The 25,439-nt window shown below is 45.1% G+C and overlaps 1 protein-coding gene and 1 long non-coding RNA gene across 2 annotated transcripts in view; both read left to right on the forward strand.

Moving 5' to 3' along the window:
- The first annotated feature begins 1,035 nt into the window (after positions 1-1,035).
- Positions 1,036-2,495, forward strand: LOC143956707 (uncharacterized). Its single transcript, XR_013269976.1, has 3 exons — positions 1,036-1,131; positions 1,277-1,369; positions 2,391-2,495. It is a non-coding gene; the product is annotated as an uncharacterized LOC143956707 (long non-coding RNA).
- A 10,530-nt stretch (positions 2,496-13,025) lies between these two features.
- LOC143956783 (uncharacterized) overlaps positions 13,026-25,439 on the forward strand; it is a 312,193-nt gene continuing 299,779 nt past the window's right edge. The window contains 1 exon segment of the mRNA XM_077466960.1: positions 13,026-13,115. The gene's annotated coding sequence lies outside the window, so the exon portion shown is untranslated.

A 25,439-nucleotide genomic window follows, 5' to 3' on the forward strand; every position in this document is an offset into this window, starting at 1 on the left:
CTGATCCAACTACCTGCCACATACACTGACATGCCTACCTGACACATACATTGACCCACCTACCTGACACATACACTGACCCACTTACCCGACACATACACTGACCTACCTACCTGACACATACACTAACCCACCTACCTGACACATACACTGATTGACCTACCTGATTGACCTACCTGACACATTCACTTACTACTACTTCCTCCCCCAGTCCCCCACACACAGCTCGATGAAAATTGGGGTGGATCCATCCTCCTCCTTACCTCTGTTCTTCATGGATTGAAAACATCTTGGCTCTCCTGAGCAGCGGACAGGCAGTATAGCATAGGAGTACAATATATGTGGAAAAAATTAGGCTACTAGTGAAAAAACAATTATACTATATATAGCAGCCAGCATCAACAATAAGACATCTTGTCTAAATGAAAATAAAAAGTCAAAAATGCATTTTCTACTTTTTATTAGTATAGCATAGGAGTCCTGTTACTGCCAGCGCCGCCATCCAGCGGCTCCATGGTGTCCACGCTGGTCAGGAGGTCAGCTAACAGATGCTGCACCTCTCAATGCTCCCATCTCCACCACCCCTTCGCTGCACTTACAAAGACACACCAGAAGCACAGGCTGGAGTCCTGGAGTAGCGCTGTGTGAGATGTGACAGTGGGCACTCAGCAGGACACATTGATCGGAGGATTATCGGTATGCACCAGATGTGTTCCCTGGGACAACCAGCTGACACCAAGCTCACACACGCCTGGAGCTTAACATGGACAGAGGCTGCGGTGGCACCCTAGGTGGTAGTACCTACTCCGCCTAGTGGTAGCACCGGCCCTGAGTGTAATATTATATTATACTATATAAATTCCACTTAAAAGATTTCTGTGCATGTCGGGTGTTGTGCCCTAATAATTTTAGTTTTTATTTGTGTTTCCGCTGTATATCTAAGCCTTCTACATTGCAATTCCTTTAACATTGTTTGATCGCACAGTGTTGTGTTCCAACCACAATGTTTACTCATTTTATTTTTACTGTGCTTATAAGAGTTCTCCTCTGGGAAGTCCTGATGCTGCACTTGACACCAACATCGAGTATGAGGCCAAGGATCTGGTGGAGGTTGAGTCTTCTTCATCCAAGGTAAAGCCTTCGTTCAACGTAGCATTTTGATATCTTAGACTGAAGAACAAAATATGACATTGCAATTTCTTTAACATTGTTCGATCGCACAGTGTTGTGGTCCAACAATAATGTTTACTCATTTTGTTTTTTCTGTGCATCTAAGTGTTCTCCTCTGGGAAGTCCTGATGCTGCACTTGACACCAACATCGAGTATGAGGACAAGGATCTGGCGGAGGTTGAATCTTCTTCATTCAAGGTAAAGCCTTTGTTCAATTTTGATGTCTGAGATGGAAGAAAACAATATGACATTGCAATTCCTTTAAAGAATTAGTTCACCACAAAATGAAAATTTCATGATAATTTACTCACCCCAATGCCATCCAGGATATCCATGTCTTTCTTTCCTCCGTGGAAGAGAAATTAAGTTTTTCTTGTTTAATATTTTTATTGAGTTCACCAATAAAGACAAAATAAGTTCAAATTGAAATTACTTTTTTGTAGGAAAACATTTATGGATGTTTCAACACAGAATGGACTTCAATGGTTACCATCATTTTTCAGGCAGAATTTATGCAGTTTCAAATGTCTTTGAAGAGCTTCAACCATCCCAGTTGAGGATTACAGGCTCATCTAGCTAAACGATTAGTCATTTTCTAAAAAGAAAAAATTATTATATACTTTATGAGTGCAAATATTCATCTTGAGCCAGTATAGAAAGCACAGGGAACTACGTCATCACTGAAAGGTCACTCTCGATGGCGCCTGAGCTTGCGGAAGTACCTCCCCACTGTTTACAAAGGTACTTCCACATATGGGCACTTTCGCCAGGAATTCAAGCGTGACCTTTCAGCGATGACGTATTTCCTCGGTGCTTGGTATACAGGCTCACAAATAATTGCGCTTATAAAGTATATAAATTATTATTTTATTTTTTTTAAATAAGGGATCGTTTGGCTAGATAAACACCTAAACCTCAGCTGGGATCATTAAAGCTCTTCAGAGACATGCACCTGAAACTGAATCAATCCTGCCAGCAAAATGATGGTAGCCATTGAAGTCCATTCTGTGGAGAAACATCCAGAAATGTTTTCCAACAAAAACCTAATTTCTCTTCCACTGACGAAAGAAAGACATGGATATCTTGGATGGCATTGGGGTGAGTAAATTATATATAAATATTAATTTTGAGGTGAACTAATCCTTTAACATTGTTCAATCGCACAGTGATGTGGTCCAACAACAATGTTTACTCATTTTCCTTCCACTCTGCATCTAAGTGTTCTCCTCTGCGAAGTCCTGATGCTGCACTTGACACCGGCATCGAGTATGAGGCCAAGGATCTGGTGGAGGTTGAGTCTTCTTCATCCAAGGTAAAGCCTTCGTTCAACGTAGCATTTTGATATCTTAGACTGTAGAACAAAATATGACATTGCAATTCCTTTAACAATGTTCAATCGCACAGTGTTGTGGTCCAACAATAATGTTTACTCATTTTGTTTTTACTGTACATCTAATTGTTCTCCTCTGGGAAGTCCTGATGCTGCACTTGACACCAACATCAAGTATGAGGCCAATTTAAAGTTTAATCTTTTAACTATACAGAAATATACTCTGGCCAGCCAAGTACTATCTATAATCAACACATTACAAAATACGATTTGTAAGAATGGATCATTTAATTAACTGTTATGATGCTTTTCCACAGTTATGAACATAAGAAATCTTATAAAAGGTAATTTCATTGATGTTGAGAGGATTGGGAAGCCTGGGTGTGTGTCAATACCACCAATTGATGATACATTTGCTAACTACCTGTTGTCTAGGTGGGTATCGGCACTGAGGGCTCTAACCCCGCCATCCCGAGCGCTAAAGACAACAGCCTTTCTGAATGGCAGAGCATACACGGCATAGGGTCAGTCTGGAGTTGCTCTCCACATGATGGCGGTGCTGCCTGCTTACTAGGGTGACCCGATGGGGGATCTCAAACAGGGCGGAGCTGTCCCCTGAAGTGGTCACCGAGCTGCACCTGCCTCTCTGGGCCACAAAACAGACTGTTGCCACGATCGGTTGGTTCGATGGCGATGATGTTGGCCACTGAGAGGCATCTGTGGCTTAACATGGCTGATATCGGGGAGAAAGAATAATCTTTTATCCTTGATTCACCAGTTTCGTCGTCTAGAATTTTCGCACCTCCATGGAGGCGGTGGTTGGTAAGTTTAAGGAGGCAAAGGTGCGCTCAACTGCATTCAAAACATGCATAACGCTGGGATCCGAGTCCAAGCCCAGGCAGGCGGGAGGACCTGGTCACTCTCGGTCCGGGGACCGTAGACAGGACCAGAGGTCCACTATCGCCTCTTCTGTGCCCCCTCCATGGAGGAGTAAGACACAGCGAAGGCAAGCATCCAACGAGAAGAAGGATCGGAGGTAGGTAATCCAGCACAAAACGCACATTGTATTGGTCTTGGATCATCTCCCCTGAGGGCGTCATTATATATCAGCCCTCTCCTCTCTTCTGCGACTCCCCAGGCGCTTCTTTCCTCAGGCCTGAGGCTAGTCTTATGCCTAAAGAAGAACAATGTCCGATGGCCCACCTCGGCTTGGCTAGTGAGAGAGCCTCTTTCGGCATGTAAGGTGGACCCCACGATCACAAGACCTGTCTAGTGAGTCTTCACTCTGCATGCCGCAGGTGAGCTGATTGGTCTTTTAAGAATATCTGTGTGTCCAACTACCACTGACATGTATTTCTCTATAGATTTAATTACCTGTGTAGATCTAGGGGGTCATCTATAACAAGGAGGAATAAGGTAAAGAACGTTTTCAGACTTCAGGGCCCTGAAGCCCCCCCTGTTAGGTGTCTAGAACGTCAAAACAAAATTGGGCTTCCTTTATGAGTATGTGATGGCCTTCTTGTCATAACATATTCTGAGAAGTATGCGAGGTGTGCCACTACTCATTACTGTGTTAGCTTCTCGGGCTATTAGCCACCCTGGGGTAGAGTAGTTGTTCTTTCTCCAAAAAAAAAAGATTTTTTTGCTGTGAGGTTTAGACTGATGCTGGTGTTTCAGATAGATCTTATGTCCGACCTATCGGTTTGTTGACATTGGTATCCTGAGTACTTGGCTCCCATGAGCTCAGTAGGGAGCTCAGTAGGTTGAGTGGTTTTACAGCCCCCCAATAAAGTTGGCTGTGGCTCCTCCGAGCCCTCAGGTAGATCTATGCTTGTAGGCTGGCCCTCACCCGGGCTGCCTCTGTAGCTGGCCTAGGCTATGCTAGAGTTAGTGCTAAGCATAGCTGCCACATTCTTATGTGTGTTAGGCTTCCTCCCCTAGATTACAGCCTCCTCCCATAAATGGGAGTTGTTGGCCAAGGCCTGCCCCTTTCACTGCATTCAGGGGTGATAGAGTAATGCAGAGTGGTAGTTGAGGTATGATCCTTCAGGCAGGGTTAGGCCATCTTTCACTCTGTGAGGTGATAGTTTGCCAGACCCTGCCGAACAGAGTTAGCATATGATTGGGCCTCTAGAGCTTGCTCCACTCAGCCCGTTAAGCTAAACCGCTTGAACTTTGGGTTGAAGTCAGTTGGCTTGCAATTTCAAACCCCCCCCCCCCCCTCTCCCCTAGGCTGGGAGCAGGACAAATCCCTGTCACCCTTTGGAGCCACTTGCAGGCCCGCTCCCTGTCTAACTTTTAAGGGGCATATGGTTGTTACTCCCCTGTTAACTATTTTTTAGTACTCCATTTTCAGCTCTGTATTTATCTACCTCACACCACAATGGCTCCAGTCGAGCGGGGAGTTCTAAACTACATTTCCTTATGGTTCTTGAACTCTGCTCCATTGAAGCCAGAGCATTGCCATGAGCTGATGCCCATGCATGTAGTAGGTAGGCCCTTAAAATGGGGCCTCCACTAGGCAGAGTGGCGTATGTTGTACTCCCCTGCTATAAGGGTATTGCTTTCTTGCTGAGTACACTGCCTTTGGCAATGTGATTAGGTACCAGGATGCTGTAAGCACTGTAGTTTTCTGCCACGAAGGCTGCATGGTTAGGTAGCAGGCCCCAGCTGGTCTCCTTGAGTGGGTAGCCCCCAATAGGGATCCTAGGTCAGCTCACCTTCGGTGGTTGGCCCTGGTAGTTCAGGCAGTATACTCACTGATGGGCAGTAGGCCTTCTCGAAGGTGGGTCCCAACATTGTGGAACATACACTAGGATAAAACTATAGAACAATTTTTTAATTAGTATGCTTACAGCAGTGTTCGTTAAAGTAGCAGAATCAACTCATTATCAGCTAGTAGGCCCTACCAGGCCTCCCTGTTAGGCGTGTCCCCAGAAGGAGTCACCATATAGCCCAGTCTGGCGGGCCTTAGCAGGCCACTTTTGGACTGTAAGTAGTCCAGATCTAGGGCTCGCAGCATCCAGCTGTTAGACTGTTTTCAGGTAGTAGGCCTCTTCAGCCCTCCCTGAAGGTGGGCTCCTACATTTTGTGGTGGTCAGGTAGTAGGCCTCACTAGGCCTCCTTGAGAGTGAATTCCCACATACTGTGGATACTAGGTGGCAGCCTCATAGGCCTCCCTGAAGTTGAATTCCCGCTTTTTAAAAGCAAAGCCTCAAACACAGTCAACTGGACTGCCAGTCTCACTCGCTATTAGCTAGTAGGCCTATAGAGGCCTCCCTGAAAGGTGAGCTCCCAAACATTGTGGATGTCAGGTGGAGGACCTTTCCAGGCCTCACTGAAGTTGAGCTCCCACATCATGTGGTCATCAGGTAATGGGCCTCACTAGGCTTCCCTGAATTTGAGCTCCCACGTGTCTTGGCTGTCAGATAGTAGGTCTCATGAGGCCTCTCTGAAGGAGAGCTCCCATAAAATGTGGTTGAAAGTTATCAGGCTTCACCAGGCCTCCCTGAAAAATAAGTTGTACATCCCCTAAGGTGAGTTTATTGTCAGGTAGTAGGCCTCTCTAAGGGTGAGCTCCCACATATTTTGTTTGTCATGTAGTAGGCCTCACCAGGCCTCCCTTGAAGCAATCCTGCATACTTTGAATTTCCAAGTATGGTGGTTATCCGGTTGTAGGCCTATCTAGGCCTCCCTGAATGTGTCGTGGTTGTCAGGTAGTAGGCCTCACTAGGCCTCACTGGAAGTGAGCCCCCACATACTATGAACTTAGGATGAATATCAGGTAGTAGGCCTCTCCAGGTCTCCCTGTAGGTGTGCTCCCATTTACTTTTGTTGTCAGTTGGTAGGCCTCATCAGGCCTCCCTGCAAGTGAGCCTATACATACTGTGAACTTAGGATGGCTATTAGGTAGTAGGACTCTCCAAGCCTCCCTGGAGGTGTGCTACCACATATGGTGGTTGTCAGGTAGTTGTCCTTTCTCAGCCTCCCTGTAGATGAGCTCCCACAAACTGTGTGTTTCCACTTGCTTTTCAGGTAGTAGGCCACTTCACGCCTCCCTGAAAGTAAGCCCCCTTATGCCATGGTTGTCAGGTAGTAGGCTTCACCGGGCCTCCTTGGAGTTGAGTTCCAACATACTTTGATTCCACTTAAGGTGGTTATCTGGTGACAGGTTATAGGCCTCTCTGTAGGTTAACTCACACTTATCGTGGTTATCAGGTAGTAGGCTTCACCAGGCCTCCCTGAAGGTGAGCTCCCACATACTGTGGTTGTCAGGGACTAGGCCTCACCAGGCCTCTTTAAAGGTTAGCTCCCACATACTGTCATCGTCAGTTAGTGGGCCTCTCCAGGCTAGGGTTGCCACATCATCCCTTCAATCAAGGACACACATTAATTACACAGTTTCTGTGGCTGATTAAGGTGATAATTAAACTCACTTGGTGCCTTAACTGCATCACATCAGCCTCAGAACCTGTGTAAGTCATATGTGTCCTGAATTAAAGGGATGATGTGTCAACCCTACTCCAGGCCTCCCTGAGAGTAGTTTCACAGTGGTGCTGAGTTTTGAAAGCTAATGGCCGCTACTATCAGTTTAGCAGTCCTTATCAGGCAGCTTCCTAAGGTGAGCTTGTGCCCTGTCTCTGCTCAAGTTTTATTCTCTGCTACGGGTTCCCTCCTGGAAACTTTTTATCCTGCTACAGCCTGGTTGTCTACCAGGTAGATCTTATGCTCCCTTCACTGAGGGTCACTATGAGTATTTGGTCTCCTGAGCCTGGTCAGTCTGTCAAAGGCCTCCCAGTTAGATCAGTCCTTAGGCCCTCACAGGCCTTCTTAGTGTTTTGAAACACAAACACTGGGTAGATCCATGGATCGGGTAGAGAAACTCCCCTCACTGGCAAGGGTTGTAAAGCACTGTACTGAGTAACACTCTCCAGGTTATCCTGTCTCTGAGCGCTAGGCCAAGTGGTTCACTGCCAGCTTCGTAGTCCCTCAGGTTGGATGCCTTACCTAAAGGCAAGTGTCCAGAGGCTCTGTCTCTGGGTAGAAAGGAAGTGGCCATACTGTCTTGTGTAGTGACACCAGGTCAGGCCTGTCTAGTGGCATTTCAGGTGGCATGTTCCCCTGAATAGTCAGGTAGTGGTCCAATAGTCTAAAGTCCCCTAGCCACATTCCCTAGATGGAACCACTTCTAAGATTGAAGTTGTGGTCCTAGGCCCTTGAACAGGCCCAGGTACACCTTCAATTTAACCATGTTTGTGGATGTTTTCAGTGGTATCATATAACTTGGGCTATGACCATAGGGAGTACTGTCACTGACAGCCAAGTTTGACCCGAGGGTGAGTGGTTCTAGCGTTCATTTGAATTGCTGGTTCTGACAGTTGTCACTGCCATTGGGCATGCACCCCCTTAGCATGGCGGTGTAGGTATATCATACCAAACAGTCCTTTCAGACGAAAGGATATTGTCATGTTTTGAAGGCACCCTTATATACATCCAGGTTGTGCGTTAATCATTCACAATGATGATTCACGGGCTGTTGCCGGTCAAAATGATTGCCGTGAGTTGATATTTGATTTCAGACACCTGAGGCATTCCCTAAAGCGTCATATGATGTAGTGTCTCATTCCCTGCTCTCAGGGAACATAGGTTAGAGTCGTAACCTGAGATGTTCTTTAAACGGCATAAAACACTATAAAAAATGTTTTATCTCTCATAATGCCACAATTCCATGTAATAACAGTAAAACCACATAACAGAAATCATTACTAAATATATTTATTGAAAGTATGAAGTGTTTTTTTTGTAATTGTAAGCAAACAAAAATGTGATTTAATGATGTTTATTTACCAACAAAAGTTACAACTTTAACCATGTTCTACATCAATATAAAGTTCCTTCATTTGTAGGAATTGTAGGAAAACAGTATTTACACTGAACTAAATTTAACCACTTCAGCTCCGGACCAATAAACACCTTAAGGACCAGAGGTCTTTTTGCAATTTCGCACTGCGCTGATTTAACTGGTAATTGCGCGGTCATGCAATATTGCACCCAAACGAAATTTGCGTCCTTTTCTTCCCACAAATAGAGCTTTCTTTTGATGGTATTTGATTGCCTCTGCGATTTTTTTTTTTGCGATATAAATGGAAAAAGAGCGAAAATTTTGAAAAAAAAGATATTTTCTTCTTTTTGTTATAAGAAAAATCGAATAAACTAAATTTTAGTCATACATTGAGGGCAAAATGTATTTAGCCACATGTCTTTAGTAAAAAAAATGTCAATAAGCGTATATTTTTTGGTTTGCGCAAAAGTTATAACGTCTACAAACTAGAGTACATTTTCTGGAATTTACACAGCTTTTAATTTATGACTGCCGATCTCATTTCTTGAGGTGCTAAAATGGCAGGGCAGTACAAACCCCCCCCAAATGACCCCATTTTGGAAAGTAGACACCCCAAGGAAATTGCTGATGGGTATGTTGAGCCCATTGAATATATATTTTTTTTGTCCTAAGGGATTGAATAATGACAAAAAAAAAAAAAAATTTTTTTTTTTTTACAAAAAGTTGTCACTAAATGATATATTGCTCACACATGCCATGGTTATATGTGGAATTGCACCCCAAAATATATTCCGCTACTTCTCCCGAGTATGGGGATACCACATGTGTGGGACTTTTTGGGAGTCTAGTCGCGCACGGCACCCCGAAAACCAATCACCACCTTCAGGATTTCTAAGGGTGCAAATTTTTGATTTCACTCCTCACTACCTATCACAGTTTTAAAGGCCATAAAATGCCAAAATAGCACAACCCCCCCCCCCCAAATGACCCCATTTTGGAAAGTAGACACCCCAAGCTATTTACTGAGAGGCATGTTGAGTGCATAAAATATTTTATATTTTGCCACAAGTTGCAGGAATATTACAATTTTTTTTTTTTGCACAAAGTTGTCACTAAATGATATATTGCTCACACATGCTATGGGCAGAAGTCAAATTACACCCCAAAATAAATTCTGCTGCTTCTCCCGAGTACGGGGATACCACATGTGGGGGACTTTTTGGGAGCCTAGCCACGTACGGGACCCTGAAAACCAAGCACTGCCTTCCGGATTTAAATATAAAATGCTACCAAAAAAACCTGTTAGCGATGGCAGGGATCAGGCCTGACTCTGCGATCGCTGCAGTTATGTGTTTTGTGTTTTGTAAGTGACAGTGAACGATCGATACTGCACTTGGGTGGGCTGGGCGGAGGGGCAAAACGCAGGTGCTAGCAGGTATCTGGGCTGATCCCGCTAACAATGCGTTTTTTTGGAACCCTAAACTGCTGGGGACGCTAGTATAGATCTGATCAGATCAGATATTGATCTGTTCGGATACTATACCACTACGGGAGGTTTATGCTTTGCGCGTGGGTGTTAGCGGTACTGGCACTAACCTAGTGCTGCCTGGGGCGACGCAGACCCTGACCCTAAAACCTAATTGATATCACCCGCCGGGTGATCAGGGGGTTAAACCTTTATTGGGTAATAAATGGCGGGTGCCCTGATGCTATAAAAAGCAAACTAACTAACCAGAGTCACCCGTAACACTTATACGGTGATCACTGGTGAAAGGGTTAACTAGGGGCAATCAGGGGGTTCAAATCTTTATTAGGTAGTATATGGGGGTCCCTGGCGCTATATAAAAACCTGACGGGGAACCTAAATAACTAACTGGCTAACCAGCGTCACCAGTGACACTTATACGGTGATCACTGGTGAAAGGGTTAACTAGGGCAATCAGGGGGTTAAAACCATTATTGGGTAGTATATTGGGGTACCTAGCGCTATAAAAACCTGGCGGTGAACCTAAAAAAAAATAACTAGCTATTTAGCGACACTAATGCAGCGATCAGAAAAATGATCGCTTAGTGAAACTGGCAAAAGGGGGTGAAAGGGTTAACTCTAGGGGCAATCAGGGGGTTAAACCTTTATTGGGGGTGGTAGGGGGCTACCCTGGACCTAACACTAACTGCCCTGACACTTTTTACTGTCACAACTGACACTAAATGCAGTGATCAGTAAATAAATGATCACTGCAATCAGTGACACTGTGACTGGGGGGAGGGGGGCGGTGGGATCGGGGGGGTTTGTGTGCCTACATGTCAGTGTAGTGTTTGGTGCACTTACTTTCACTTCTCCTCGTAGTCCGGTCAAAAAGACCGCCCTGAGGAGAATGACATCACTTCCTCCCTGCCTGTGTTTACTATACACAGCGGGGGAAGCTTCTCATTCGCCAGGAGCGATCGAGAGGGGATGGCCAGAAACCAACGGCCATCCCCTCATCCCGGATCGCTCCTAAAGCGAATCGGACCCACCATCCACTGAAAGGCAAGCATGTACATATATGTGCTTGTGCCTGTACATGCCATTTTGATGACGTACATTGGCATGCGGCGGTCCTTAAGTGGTTAACACCGCAAGCAGTTTTAAATGACTTTTTTTTCCTTTAGAAATGTCATTTTGTGCAGGGACTGTTCTAAACACGGGAAACACGTGGCACTTCACAGGCATACTACAGACACCCCCCAGGCACCATATTTAAAGGAATATTTCACTTTTTTTTTCTTTTTTCACTTTAAGCGTCATTAAAATCAGTGCTCCGAAAAAACTACCTTTTTTTAAAAAAAAATTTTTTCTTTTTTACACTGATCCATGTCCCCTGGGGCAGGACCCGGGGCCCCAAACACTTTTTAGGACAATAAATTGCATATTAGCCTTTTAAAATTAGCACTTTTGATTTTGAATGTTCGAGTCCCATAGACTTTAATGGGGTTCTAAAGTTCGCGCAAATTTTTGGTCCATTCGCAGATTCTGGTGCGATCCGGGAGGGGGGGGGTGTTCGGCTCATCCCTACTCGTGAGCATTCAGAAGCTGATTTCTGTCCTAGTTCAGCAACAGATTGATAGGGTTGAAATAATGATTTAGAGTTCTACTTAAATTGTTTGTGCTTTTTCTTACCTGTATACGTATCAATCTGTATCTAGATGGAATTTGGAACTGCTGAATAATCATTACGTGTTTACTGATGAGATATTGTCCAGACTTTGTGTATACGAAGTCCATGTTTCCTCAACTCGGTGATTAGAGCCAACACAACCTTGGAAAAGTCCCTGGGGCCAAAGTGTTATCCTGAATGGCGGGCGAATGAATTAATAATGGAGTTGACCTACCGCAATCGCCAAAAACATTGGAAAGTGTGGGGGGGCTATAGGTGTGTGGAAGTACGTATCCTTCAGATCTATGGGAAGGAGCCAGTCTCACCCAGTCATCTCAGTTATGTGTTATGTAGTCTCACTTCCCTAGTGGCAATGTACGGGTCGCATACAGTGCTTATCAATGCCAATTTTTGCCATTTGCATCGGCTGCCCCGATCTCCCAGTCCAATTATTTTTCTAATTTATTTTGTTATTAAATCATTTAAATTGTTTACTATTTTGTCACCATAATATTTCTGTTTTGGTTGTTCCCCAACAGCTAAGTATGGACAGCATGGATTCCTGGCTGGGAATGTGCTTTGTACTTTTATTGTGATCTTTTCACACTTTTTTACTTTTATTTTATTTATTGTTTTATTTATTTTCTTATTTTCTTTTTTTGCTTTTCTGCTTTTTTTTATTTTATTTTTTTATTCCCTTATTTTCCTTTTTTGCTTTTCTGCTTTTTTTTTATTTATTTTTTTATTTTATTTTCCTTTTTTGCTTTTCTGCTTTTTTTATTTTATTAATTTTTTTATTTTATTTTCGTTTTTTGCTTTTCTACTTTTTTTCTTATTTTATTATTTTCCTTTTTTGCTTTTCTGCTTTTTTATTTTATTTCATTTTCCTTTTTTGCTTTTCTGCTTTTTTTATTCTATTTATTTTTTTATTTTATTTCTTTATTTTGCTTTTCTGCTTTTTTTATTTTATTTATTTTTTATTTTATTTTCCTTTTTTGCTTTTCTGCTTTTTTTATTTTCTTATTTTCCTTTTTTGCTTTTTTTATTTTATTTTCCTTTTTTCCTTTTCTGCTTTTTTTTATTTTATTTATTTTTTATTTTATTTTCCTTTTTTGCTTTTCTGCTTTTTTTATTTTCTTATTTTCCTTTTTTGCTTTTCTGCTTTTTTTTTATTTTATTTTCCTTTTTTCCTTTTCTGCTTTTTTTATTTTATTTATTTTTTATTTTATTTTCCTTGTTTGCTTTTCTGCTTTTTTTTATTTTGTTTTCCTTTTTTTTTTTGCTTTTCTGCTTTTTTTATATTTTATTTTCCTTTTTTGCTTTTCTGCTTTTTTTTATTTTCTTTTCCTTTTTTGCTTTTTTTTATTTTTTTTTTAGCTATGTGGAGCAGCACCACCTAGTGTCCACTCTCCATACTGCGCCCCTCTGTATTAATCAGTTCCGTTATTTTAGTGAGACAAATACAGGAAATACCAGACTGAGGACGTAATAAATGGGTTACACCCCTTTTTTTTTTTTTTTTATATCTGTTTTCAGCCATTTTAGATCTGGTTCCAGAAGGTTGAACAGCTTCTCGGTCTCCATCTTAAACACACGGCCACCAACATCGGATTTTCTCCACGTCAGACCACACAGGTAAGTCGTGTGGATGTCCTATTCATAGTACAGGGCTCCTGTCCCTGCTATAGACATATCAATCATCTGTGACCGGCTCCTCCTCCTTGTGATGAATCATCTGGGTGTATATACTGTATATATGTATGTGGATTGTACTTTTACACTTTGTCTCTGTCTGTCCCCCTAACAAGAAGGTCACCAAACTCTCTACATGTTGAGGGAACTTTTTTACTGATCTGGGACTTGTGTCAGAGACAGAATAAGTGGGAAAGAAGAAGAACCCGCTGGGGGTCCTGGAATTCCAAGAGTAGATTTTATTTGGGGGAGGGGAGGACCTGGCAGTTTAATCAGAATGTTCTTACTCCTTCCTGGCGTCATTGTATTGGCTGCACTTGTGATTCTAGAGCAGGGATCCTCAAACTACGGCCCTCCAGCTGTTGGGAAACTACACATCCCATGAGGCATTGCAAAACTCCGACATTCACAGACATGGCTCGACATGATGGGAATTGTAGTTCCCGAACAACTGGAGGGCCGTAGTTTGAAGACCCATGTTCTAGAGGTGGAGGGTGGAGAGTATGACAATCTGCACTTCTCTGCTGCACACATCATCCACCCTTCACACTCCTCTCCTATACATACTGCCCACTGTCATACCCTCCACACTCCTCTCCTGTACATACCACCCACTGTCATACCCTCCACACTCCTCTCCTGTACATACTTCCCACTGTCATACCCTCCACACTCCTCTCCTGTACATACCGTCCACTGTCATACCCCCCACACTCCTCTCCTGTATATACTGCCCACTGTCATACCCCCCACACTCCTCTCCTGTATATACTGCCCACTGTCATACCCCCCACACTCCTCTCCTGTATATACTGCCCGCTGTCATACCCCCCACACTCCTCTCCTGTATATACTGCCCGCTGTCATACCCCCCACACTCCTCTCCTGTATATACTGCCCGCTGTCATACTCTCCACACTCCTTTTCTCTACATATCGCCCACTGTCATACCCTCCACACTCCTCTCCTTTACATACTTCCCACTGTCATACCCTCCACACTCCTCTCCTTTACATAATTCCCACTGTCATACCCTCCACACTCCTCTCCTTTACATACTTCCCACTGTCATACCCTCCACACTCCTCTCCTGTACATACCGCCCACTGTCATACCCTCCACACTCCTCTCCTTTACATACCGCCCACTGTCATACCCTCCACACTCCTCTCCTTTACATACCGCCCACTGTCATACCCCCCACACTCCTCTCCTGTATATACTGCCCGCTGTCATACCCTCCACACTCCTCTCCTTTACATACCGCCCACTGTCATACCCTCCACACTCCTCTCCTTTACATACCGCCCACTGTCATACCCTCCACACTCCTCTCCTGTACATACCGCCCACTGTCATACCCCCACACTCCTCTCCTTTACATACCACCCACTGTCATACCCTCCACACTCCTCTCCTGTACATACCACCCACTGTCATACCCTCCACACTCCTCTCCTGTACATACCGCCCACTGTCATACCCTCCACACTCCTCTCCTTTACATAACGCCCACTGTCATACCCTCCACACTCCTCTCCTTTACATACCGCCCACTGTCATACCCCCCACACTCCTCTCCTGTATATACTGCCCACTGTCATACCCCCCACACTCCTCTCCTGTATATACCGCCCGCTGTCATACCCTCCACACTCCTCTCCTTTACATACCGCCCACTGTCATACCCTCCACACTCCTCTCCTTTACATACCGCCCACTGTCATACCCCCACACTCCTCTCCTTTACATACCACCCACCACAACAGAATAATATGAATAATACACATGATAGACACAAGAGAAATGAATACTCAGAAAGTTTTACCGATAAAATGTTATTATTGAAGTGTAAATCTATCTCTGCCCAGAAATCTGGATTTGAAGAATGTTGGATAGTAAACTCCATCCCAGCACTGCGAGGATCCCCTTAATGGCCGAACCTCTAAACTTCACCCCCCTCCTTTAATGTCACTCCTCCTGCCGTCCTCACAAATGTCACACGAGCGCTTTCTAATAATCCCCTTACTTTCCAATTCTTGGTAGAAGTCATTTCCCAGACTGGGGTTTTTAGGTTGGGGGGAAACTCCACAAACGGAGCCGAAGTTTCCCAACAAGATAAAAATTCACTTTTTTTTTCAATGACATCAATTGAAAGTCCTTTTCTTTCACACTTCAGATCCCGCCCTAAAACCCCACTCTGAACCCCACTCTGAACCCCACTCTGAACCCCTCTCTGAACCCCACTCTGAACCCCTCTCTGAACCCCACTCTGATAAACTCTGATAAACTCTGATAAACTTTCTTCACTCCAGTTCCACAGAAGGAAAATGATTGTCGAGTTTAACCACTTGCCGCCCGCCCTATAGGCAATTGACGGTGGCAAAGTGGTTGTATAATCCTGACCGGACGTCATATGACGTGATCAGGATTATGAGCCGCTACGTGCCCCCGGGGGCTCACATCGCGGCGATCGTTGTTGCGGGGTGTCAGTCTGACACCCGGCAACTACGATCTAGGTAAAGAGTCTCCGACGGAGACTCTTTACCACATGATCAGCCGTGTCCAATCACGGCTGATCACAGTGTAAATAGAAAGAGCCGGTGATCGACTTTTCCTCACTCGCGTCTGTCAGATGAGAGTAGAGGAGAGCCGATCGGCTGCTCCTCTGACAAGAGGGGGTCTGTGCTGATCGATTATCAGCACAGCCCCCCCGAGGATGCCCACACTGGACCACCAGGGACGCCACCAGACCACCAGGGATGCCCAGTAAAAGGGAGTCCTCCCTAGACCACCAGGGATGCCAGTCAGTGCCACAATGGATGCCAATCAGTGCCCATAATGGATGCCAATCAGAGCCCACAATGGGCATCACTGATTGGCATGTATTATTGTTTGGCACTGATTGCCATCCATTAGTACAGGATAACAATACAATGACGCCTATCAGTGCCCATCCGTGCCGCCTATCAGTGCCCATCCGTGCCTCCTATCAGTGCCCATCCGAGCCACCTATCAGTGCCCATCCGTGCCACCTATCAGTGCCATCCATGCCCATCAGTGTCGCCCATCCATGCCAATCAGTGCCACCTGTGTAGAAACAGAACGAAACTCTGGATAGCTGCATTCTGGATTGTGTAAAAATTTGATGCCTTTATTTCTTCAAAATGCAAGTGCAAAACTCCATTGAACAAAACGTCACAGCAAAAAGGGAACGAAAAAGGATTTTTGAATAAAATAGCTAACGCGTTTCATGCTACAAACAGCGCTTACTCATAGCTAGCTTATGTTCTGAATGACAAACAAGCTAGCTATGAGTAAGCGCTGTTTGTAGCGTGAAACGCGTTAGCTATTTTATTCAAAAATCCTTTTTTGTTCCCTTTTTGCTGTGATGTTTTGTTCAACGGAGTTTTGCACTTGCATTTTGAAGAAATAAAGGCATCAAATTTTTACACAATCCGGAATGCAGCTATCCAGAGTTTCGTTCTGTTTCTACACATTTGGTTTATGCAATCAGCCTGCACCTGGAACCCCCATCCATTTGGAGAGCTAGCAGCCTGTCAGTGGTTTTGTCTTGGAGCGGTGAAATCTCTGTTTAATCAGTGCCACCTATCAGTGTCCATCAGTGCCACTTCATTGGTGCCCATCAGTGCCACTTCATTGGTGCCCATCAGTGCCACTTCATTGGTGCCCATCAGTGCCACTTCATTGGTGCCCATCAGTGTAGCCCCATCAGTGCCCATCAGTGAAGGAGAAAACGTACTTATTTACAAAGTTTTGAAACTAAAACAAAAAAAACATATTTTTTTTTCAAAATTTTCGGTATTATTTTATTTGTAGCGCAAAAAATAAAAACTGTAGAGGTGATCAAATACCACCAAAAGAAATCTCTATTTGTTTTAAAAAAATGATAAAAATGTACTTGGGTACAATGTTGTATGACCGCGCAATTGTCATTCAAAGTGCGACAGCGCTGAAAGCTCAAAATTGGTCTGGGCAGGAAGGTGTATAAGTGCCCCCCCCCCCCCCCCGGTATTGAAGTGGTTAACCTTTTCCAGTCTTTCCGATGAAATGATGACAATATTCAACAAACGATCCTTAGCTCTAGGAAACAGTATTTATATTTGTTGTGGGAAAAATCTGTCACCCCTGGATCCCCACTGAACCCCAAGGATGGTGTTATCTTGCAGCCCTAGTCCCCATTATGGGCGTAGTAGGAGATGGCAAGGGAAGACACCACCTTGAAGCTAGCATGGATCCTAGGTACCCCCCCAACACCGCAATAAAAGGGGAGTTATTTCTTGAAAATGATACGGCGTGGGCTTGGTTCCCCTTCATGGACTGGGTGGGGAAAAGACTTAATGAAAAGGTTGAATAATTACACTGGAATCATCGATGAAGTAATCGGAAAGAATTCTGAGGATATTACTAAATTTAAATCTAGAAACTAGGAGGGCAATTAGAAAACAATTAGAACTACACGAGTTATAGAGCCATAGAAAGCATGAGTGCTGCTTTAACCCTTTCATGACTAAGCCTATTTTTGGAATTTGGTGTTTACAAATTAAAATCCATATTTGTTTGCTAGAAAATTACTTGGAACCCCCAAACATTATGTATATTTTTTTTTTAGCAGAGACTCTAGAGAATAAAACGGTGATTGTTGCAATATTTTTTATGTCACACGGTATTTGCGCAGCGGTGTTCTAAACGCAACTTTTTGGGAAAAGGGACACTTTCATGAATTAAAAAAAAAAAACAGTAAAATTAGCCCAATTTTTTTGCGTAATGTGAAAGATAATGTTATGCCGAGTAAATAGATACCAAACATGTCACACTTTATAATCGCGCGCACTTGTAGATTGACGACAAAGTACGGTACCTAAAAATCTCAATAGGCGACGCTTTAAAAAATTTTTTTTATGGTTACCAGGTTAGCGTTTACAGAGGAGGTCTAGTGCTAGAATTATTACTCTCATTCTGACTATCGCGGCGATACCTCACATGTGTGATTTGAACACCGTTTACATACGCGGGCGCGACTTCCGTATGCGTTTTCTTTGCTTTGCGAGTTCGTGGGGACGGTGGGCGCTTTAAAAAATTTTTTTTATTTATTTTAAAATGACTAAATTGTTTAAAAAAAAAAAAAAAAAAAAAATTGATCACTTTTTATTGCTGTCACAAGGAATGTAAACATCCCTTGTGACAGTAATAGGTGGTGACAGGTACTCTTTATGGAGGGATCGGGGGTCTAAAATACCCCCCACCCCTCCTTTACACTTCAATGTATTCAGATCGCTGAAAATGGTGATTCTGAATACCGTATATATTTTTAAAACTGGCGCCATTGGCAGCCGAGTAAACGGGAAGTGACGTCATGACGTCGCTTCCGTGTTTACGATGAGGAGACTGGAATGACGCTGATTACGGTTCCAGTTCCTCCCCAGCAGCCGGAGGCGTCGGAAGTGGAATCGGTGCTCCCGATCGAGCAGGAGCACCGGTAACAGCGGCGGGAGGGGGGGACGTCCCCTCCCGCTCCTCCGGCATATCAGCTGAGCGGCTTTTAGCCACATCGGTTGTTATGCCTGGATAGCCAATCGTCCGCTAAAAAAAAAACGGTACCGGGATGATGCTTGCAGGTGCGGCATCATCCCGGTATACCCCCCGGAAGCCGAGTACACAGATCTGCGTACGCTTGGCGGGAAGGGGTTAACAGGGATATGTGAAAACACAGAAGATTACGAGTGTTGTACCTGGTTTCATAACACAAGTATTGAGGTACCGGATTACTAGGATATAATCGCACAACACCGGAAAGAAGGAAGAAAATTACAAGATGAAGCTGGAAACATTGCTAAGACACGGGATCCTTTTCCAAACCGAAGTTCTGGAATAGGAATACTTATGCCACGTACAAACGACCGGACTTTTCGAGGGATTAAGTCTGACAGACTTTCGACGGAGTTCTGACGGACTTTCCGAATGAACGGACTTGGCCACACACAATCACACCAAAGTACGACTGGACTAGAATAAGGAAGTTCATAGCCAGCAGCCAATAGCTGCCCTCTTGTCGGTTTTTGTCCATCAGACCAGCACACACACGAGCAGATTTCTCGGTAGGAACTGGGTCCGGCAGAGTTCTGTCGAAAAAATTTGAAGCATGTTCCATTTCTAAAGTCTGTCAGACTTTTGCAAATCAAAAGTCCGCTGCAGCCCCACACACGATCGAATGGTCCGCCGGAATCATTCCGTCAGACCTTTGATGTTGAAAAGTCTGGTCGTGTGTACGGGGCATTACATGGGTAAAGTGCTGCCATAACTATAAGGCCCCTTTCACACGGGGCGGATCAGTAATGATCCGCCCCGTGATGATCCGCTCGCTCAGCGGGGATCTCTCCGTTGTCCCCGCTGAGCCGGCTGCGGACAGGGCGGTCTCCGCACACTGTGCGGGGACCGCCCTGTCAGCTCTCCGCTCTCCTCTATGGGGATCGGACGAGCACGGACCGTGTGTCCGTGTTCATCCGATCCGCTCTGCAGACGGACAGAAAAATAGGATTTTCCTCCGTCTGCAGAATCGGACATTTGCGGAGGCGGACAATAGCGGGTGTCTGCGGATGCTCATCCGCAGACACCCGCTATCCCATAGGGATGAATGGATGTCCGTATTTCATCCGCAAACGGATGGATGAAATACGGACATATCATCCGCATGTGTGAAAGGGGCCTAACTATGATTATTCTTTTTGTTTTGTTCCTATATGTCTGCTTTAAGCTTATAATGTGCAGAATTGTTAAGGCATCCCAAACCCCCTGATCCTGATCCCGAACCCCCTGATCCTGATCCCGATCCCGAACCCCCTGATCCTGATCCCGAACCCCCTGATCCTGATCCCGATCCCCAACCCCCTGATCCTGATCCCGAACCCCCTGATCCTGATCCCAAACCCCCTGATCCTGATCCAGAACCCCCTGATCCTGATCCCGATCCCGAACCCCCTGATCCTGATCCCAAACCCCCTGATCCTGATCCTGATCCCGAACCCCCTGATCCTGATCCCGAACCCCCTGATCCTGATCCCGATCCCGAACCCCCTGATCCTGATCCCGAACCCCCTGATCCTGATCCTGATCCCGATCCCGAACCCCCTGATCCCGATCCTGAACCCCCTGATCCTGATCCCGAACCCCCTGATCCTGATGCCGATCGCCCTGATCCTGATCGCAAACCCGAACCCCCTGATCCTGATCCCGATCCCGAACCCCCTGATCCTGATCCCGAACCCTCTGATCCTGATACCGATCCCAAACCCCCTGATCCTGATCCCGAACCCCCTGATCCTGATCCCGATCCCGAACCCCCTGATCCTGATCCCGAACCCCCTGATCCTGATCCCGAACCCCCTGAACCTGCAAATAGAGTTTATCTCGGTATGTATTATGATAGAAGAAAAGATGACATAACTGTGGAAGGTAGCGAGTCCTATAAAGAGGGGAACTGTAAAGAACGATAGCGAGATGGACTCCATTGTGTTCAAGATTTTATGTTGTACTATGAAAACTCTTAAATTCAAATAATGAGTTGAAGTTGAAACTCACACATGTTTATACTATTATCTATAGAAATGTTCTCGTGGTTATTTTTACATATTTATGAAGAGTGTGGAGTTTGCCCTCGCTCAGGCTTGTGTTTGTTTTAGATAAGATAACGACATCTGTTCAGGAATACATATATGTTGTAGTAAAAATTATGTGAATTTTGTCTTATGGCTCCAGCTAATAAGTAACATATTGACTGAAGCTACTTCTTCTGTATACGTGTAATACTACAGAAACTCCTCCCTTGTTATCCCTAGACTTGCATAAATGTGCAACTTTTACCTTGTGTAAGGAGATAACTTTAAAGTGAAGGAATGCAAACCTGTCTCCTGTGTCACATTATTGATATCTCCAGGCCTGGGGGTCTACGGAAGTCTTCCTGCATTACCTGAACCTACCTGGGTGGTCCTAGAAGCTGAATTTCCCTACAGTCATACCCTCCACACTCCTCTCCTTTACATACTGTCCACTGTCATACTCTCCACACTCCTCTCCTTTACATACCGCCCACTGTCATACCCTCCACACTCCTCTCCGGTACATACCGCCCACTGTCATACCCTCCACACTCCTCTCCTTTACATACCACCCACTGTCATACCCTCCACACTCCTCTCCTTTACATACCACCCACTGTCATACCCTCCACACTCCTCTCCTTTACATACCGCCCACTGTCATACCCTCCACACTCCTCTCCTTTACATACTGTCCACTGTCATACCCTCCACACTCCTCTCCTTTACATACCACCCACTGTCATACCCTCCACACTCCTCTCCTTTACATGCCACCCACTGTCATACCCTCCACACTCCTCTCCTGTACATACTGCCCACTGTCATACCCTCCACCCTTTTCTCCTGTTCATATTGCCCACTGTCATACCCTTCACACTCTTCGCTTATAAATACTGCCCACTGTCGTATATCCTACACAATCCTCTCCTGCTCAAGTCAAGTCAAGATTTGTTATTCCACTACACGTAAGAACATACAGTAGAACAAAATATCATATCTCACAGGGCCATGGTGCTACAAAAAAATTAAACATAATTATAACTAGATGTACAAAGAATAAAAACACGGTGAGGAAAATGTCCAGGATGGAGGGGAGAGAGACCCCGATGATCTTTTCACCCGTCTTCAGTAGCCACTGCAGGGTCTTGCGGTCAGCAGAACTGCAGTTCCCGTACCAGATAATGATGCAGCTGGTCAGCACGCTTCCAATGGTTCCCCTATAAAATGTAGTAAGTATGGGTGGGGGGAGACTGGATTTTTTAAGGCGGTGGAGAAAACATAGGCGCTGTTGAGCCTTCTTGGTTAGTGACGTGATGTTGGTTGTCCAGGTAATATCCTCTGAGATGTGCCCTCCCAGGAATTTGGTACTGCTTACTCTCTCCACAGTCAAGCTGTCGATGGCCAGTGGGGGGCGATCAACAGAATTTCTCCTGAAATCCATCAAAACCTCCTTTTTTGTTTTGCTTACATTAAGGGGCGGGTTGTTTTGTACTTCACCATTTAACCAGTTGTGCCACTTCCTCTCTGTAGAGTATTTCATCATTGTTGCCGATGAGACCTTCCACAGTTGTGTCATCTGAAAACTTGATGATATGGTTGGAGATGAACTTGGCAGTACAGTGGTGGGTCAGCAGTGTGAAGAGCAGTGGGCTGAGCACACATCTCTGTGGGGCACCCGTGCTCAGTGTGGTAGTGCTCGAGGTTCTGCAGCCAACACAGACTGACTGAGGTCTTCTGGTTAAAAAGTCCACGATCCAATTACAGAGGGGCAGGTTGAGGCCCGGCGAGTTCAATTTAGTGATACGTTTCTGAGGAATTATTGTATTAAATGCTGAGCTAAAGTCAATGAACAGCATTCTAACATCAGAGTCTTTCTGTTCTAAGTGGGTAAGCGCCAAGTGTAGGGTAGAGGATACCCCATCGTCCGTGGAATGGTTTGGACGGTATGCAAACTGATATGGGTCCAGTGTGTTTGGAAGACTGGACTTAATGTGATTAATTGATGATTAACCTCTCAAAGCACGTCATCGTTATTGGAGTTAGTGCTATGGGACGATAGTCATTCAAACAGGACACAGGTGTCTTCTTTGGCACTGGAATTATGATGGTGGATTTAAGACACGTAGGGACAACCGCCAGGCTAAGCGAAATGTTAAATATCTCTGCAAGGACATCTGTCAGATGTACAGACAGTCTCTCGGCACACGTTTAGGTATGTCATCAGGGCCAGTAGCCTTCCATTGGATGATTCCGAACAGGGTCTTGCTTACGTCGGCTCGAGAAAAGCAGAGCACCCGGTCATTGTGGGCAATATACTTGTTGCCCACTGTCGTACCCTCCACACCCCCCTCCTGTACATACCGCCCACTGTCATACCCTCCACACTCCTCTCCTGTACTTACCGCCCTCTGTCATACCCTCCACACTCCTCTCCTGTACATACCTCCCACTGTCTGTCAGGGCTGGGCTCAGCCCTTCCTTCTCAGAGCTGGTCGCTCAGCTGTCGACTAATTGTAAGCTCCTATCTCTCTCCACAGCTTCTTAGCTGTTGATGATTTCCTGCTCATCAGTCCTACCTACTTAAAGTGGAAGTAAACCCATTGATTTAAACAGTTAAAAAAAAAAAGGCATGCCAGGAATGCTAACTGCACATTGGCTGTGCTCTCAGCCAAACTATCAAACGGCTGGTGTCATAACGAATCACATGTGCAGCACCATAGCAGTTGAAGATTAAACAGAGGCAAAGATGGCAGCTTCCTTGGCTGAAAACGTTAGGGGATTTTACTTCCACTTTAAGCCGTTCAGCCCTGTGGATCTCTGCCTTCGTCTTGGTCAACATCAGAGACAGTCTCCTGCCTTCCTGTTTAAAGACTTGCTTTTCTGACATTCCATTCTGGCTCCAGATCCTGCTTGCTGTTCCACTACATTGATCCCTGACTTGTGGCTTGGCTGACTATCCATTCTGGTTACTGAACTTTGGCTATATTTGACACGTTTGTTCTTTTTACTTTTATTATTAAAGTGTGATTTAACTGTACTTCTGACTCAGTCTGACTTAATGGTTTCTGACAGTAGGTGAAGGCCATGAATTCAAAAGATACAGTCAATCCACTTTGTTATATTTTTTTCCAGTTTGAATGAGCAAGATCACCGCATGGATCAGTTTGCCATGGCGTTACAAATGCTCCTGAGTCATACGGCTCACCTGGAATCCCCACTGTGGCTGCTCTGGTACAACCTGTGCCAATCTCTGTGCAGGTACCCGCCTTGAGTATGTCTGGTTCCGCCCCGCTTCCCCAGCGATTTGGGGGCAATCCTTTTCAGTGCAGAGGGTTTCTCAACCAAGTTGAGATGTACGTCGAGACACTGCCCTAAGCGTTTCCCATGGACAGAAGCAAAGTAGGGTTCCTGATATCTTTGCTTTCTGAGAGAGCCTTGGCCTGGGCTAACCCTCCTATGGGAGTCACAAAAACCTGTTGTCTTCATTACCCTGTGTTTGTGGCCTCCTTTTAAAAGGGTATTTGACGTTCCCGCAATGCTCCGCTTCTGCTGCCAAGTGCCTCATGTCCATCAGAGTACAATAACTGCAGAGGTTGCTTGGAACAATGAGGCCCTCGTGGCAACTTTTTCTCACGGTCTTTCTCATTCCATCAAGGATGAGATAGCAGCCCGAGATATACCCACTGAGCTGGAGAAGTTGATCACGTTTGCCATCCTCATTGACGCCAGACTCAGAGAGAGTCACTTTTAAGGAGCACTTGCGGAAGCCTCCTGTACGTTTTCCTCAGAGTTTTGCAGTCCCAGCCATGCCTCCCTCACCTTCCATGCTTCCTGGTACAGAGTTGGTAAGTGAAAGTGAACCCATGCACTTGGGTTTCATGCATCTCTCTGCAGATGAGAGAACCTTTAGGAGGAGGGAGAGATTGAGCTTTTATTGTGGCCAGGTAGGTCACTTTTTGAATTCTTGTCCTACCCATCCAGGGAACACCCGAACATTGAGGTCCTGTCATGGACAGACCTTAGGTGGCATTGTTTTATCCCCAGTTATCCAGAAGGATAAGCCCCTGGTTTTGGTCACCTTTTCTTGGGCTGAGGCATCCGTCGAGATACAGACTGTAATTGACTCTGGGACTGCAGGCCTGTTCATTGATGCTGCCTTTTTATCAAAAGATTTGATTCCACTGCAGCTGCGTGACACGCCACTTGAAATTGAAGCTATTGAGGGAAGACCTCTACAGCCTGCCCATGTGACTTATAAGATGTTCTGTTGTCTGACTGTAGGGGCTCTTCACCATGAGATAATCAAATTTCAAGTTATTTCCTCACCTAAGTTTCCGCTGGTTATTGGTTATCCTTGGTTACAGAGGCACAACCCCTCTTTTGATTGGCTCCATGCTGAGGTTCTCTCCTGGTCACCACAATGCAGTGAGACATGCTTCCAGAAGGTAGCCAAAGTCCTGTGCACCTCTTCACTCTCCTCCCTGCCGGAGGAGTACAGTGATTTTAGCTATGTCTTTGACAAAGGTCAAGCTGGTAATTTGCCTCCACACCAGCCATATGATTGCGCAATTGGCCTTCAACCTGGTGTGATACCCCCTCGTGGCGGTGTTTACCCTTTATCGGTCTTGGAGGAGTATGTTGCAGATGC

This window comes from Lithobates pipiens, unplaced genomic scaffold (genome assembly GCF_037356315.1).
Source record: "Lithobates pipiens isolate NorthernLeopardFrog02 unplaced genomic scaffold, aLitPip1_a1.2 Scaffold_41, whole genome shotgun sequence".
Taxonomy (NCBI): Eukaryota; Metazoa; Chordata; class Amphibia; order Anura; family Ranidae; genus Lithobates; species Lithobates pipiens.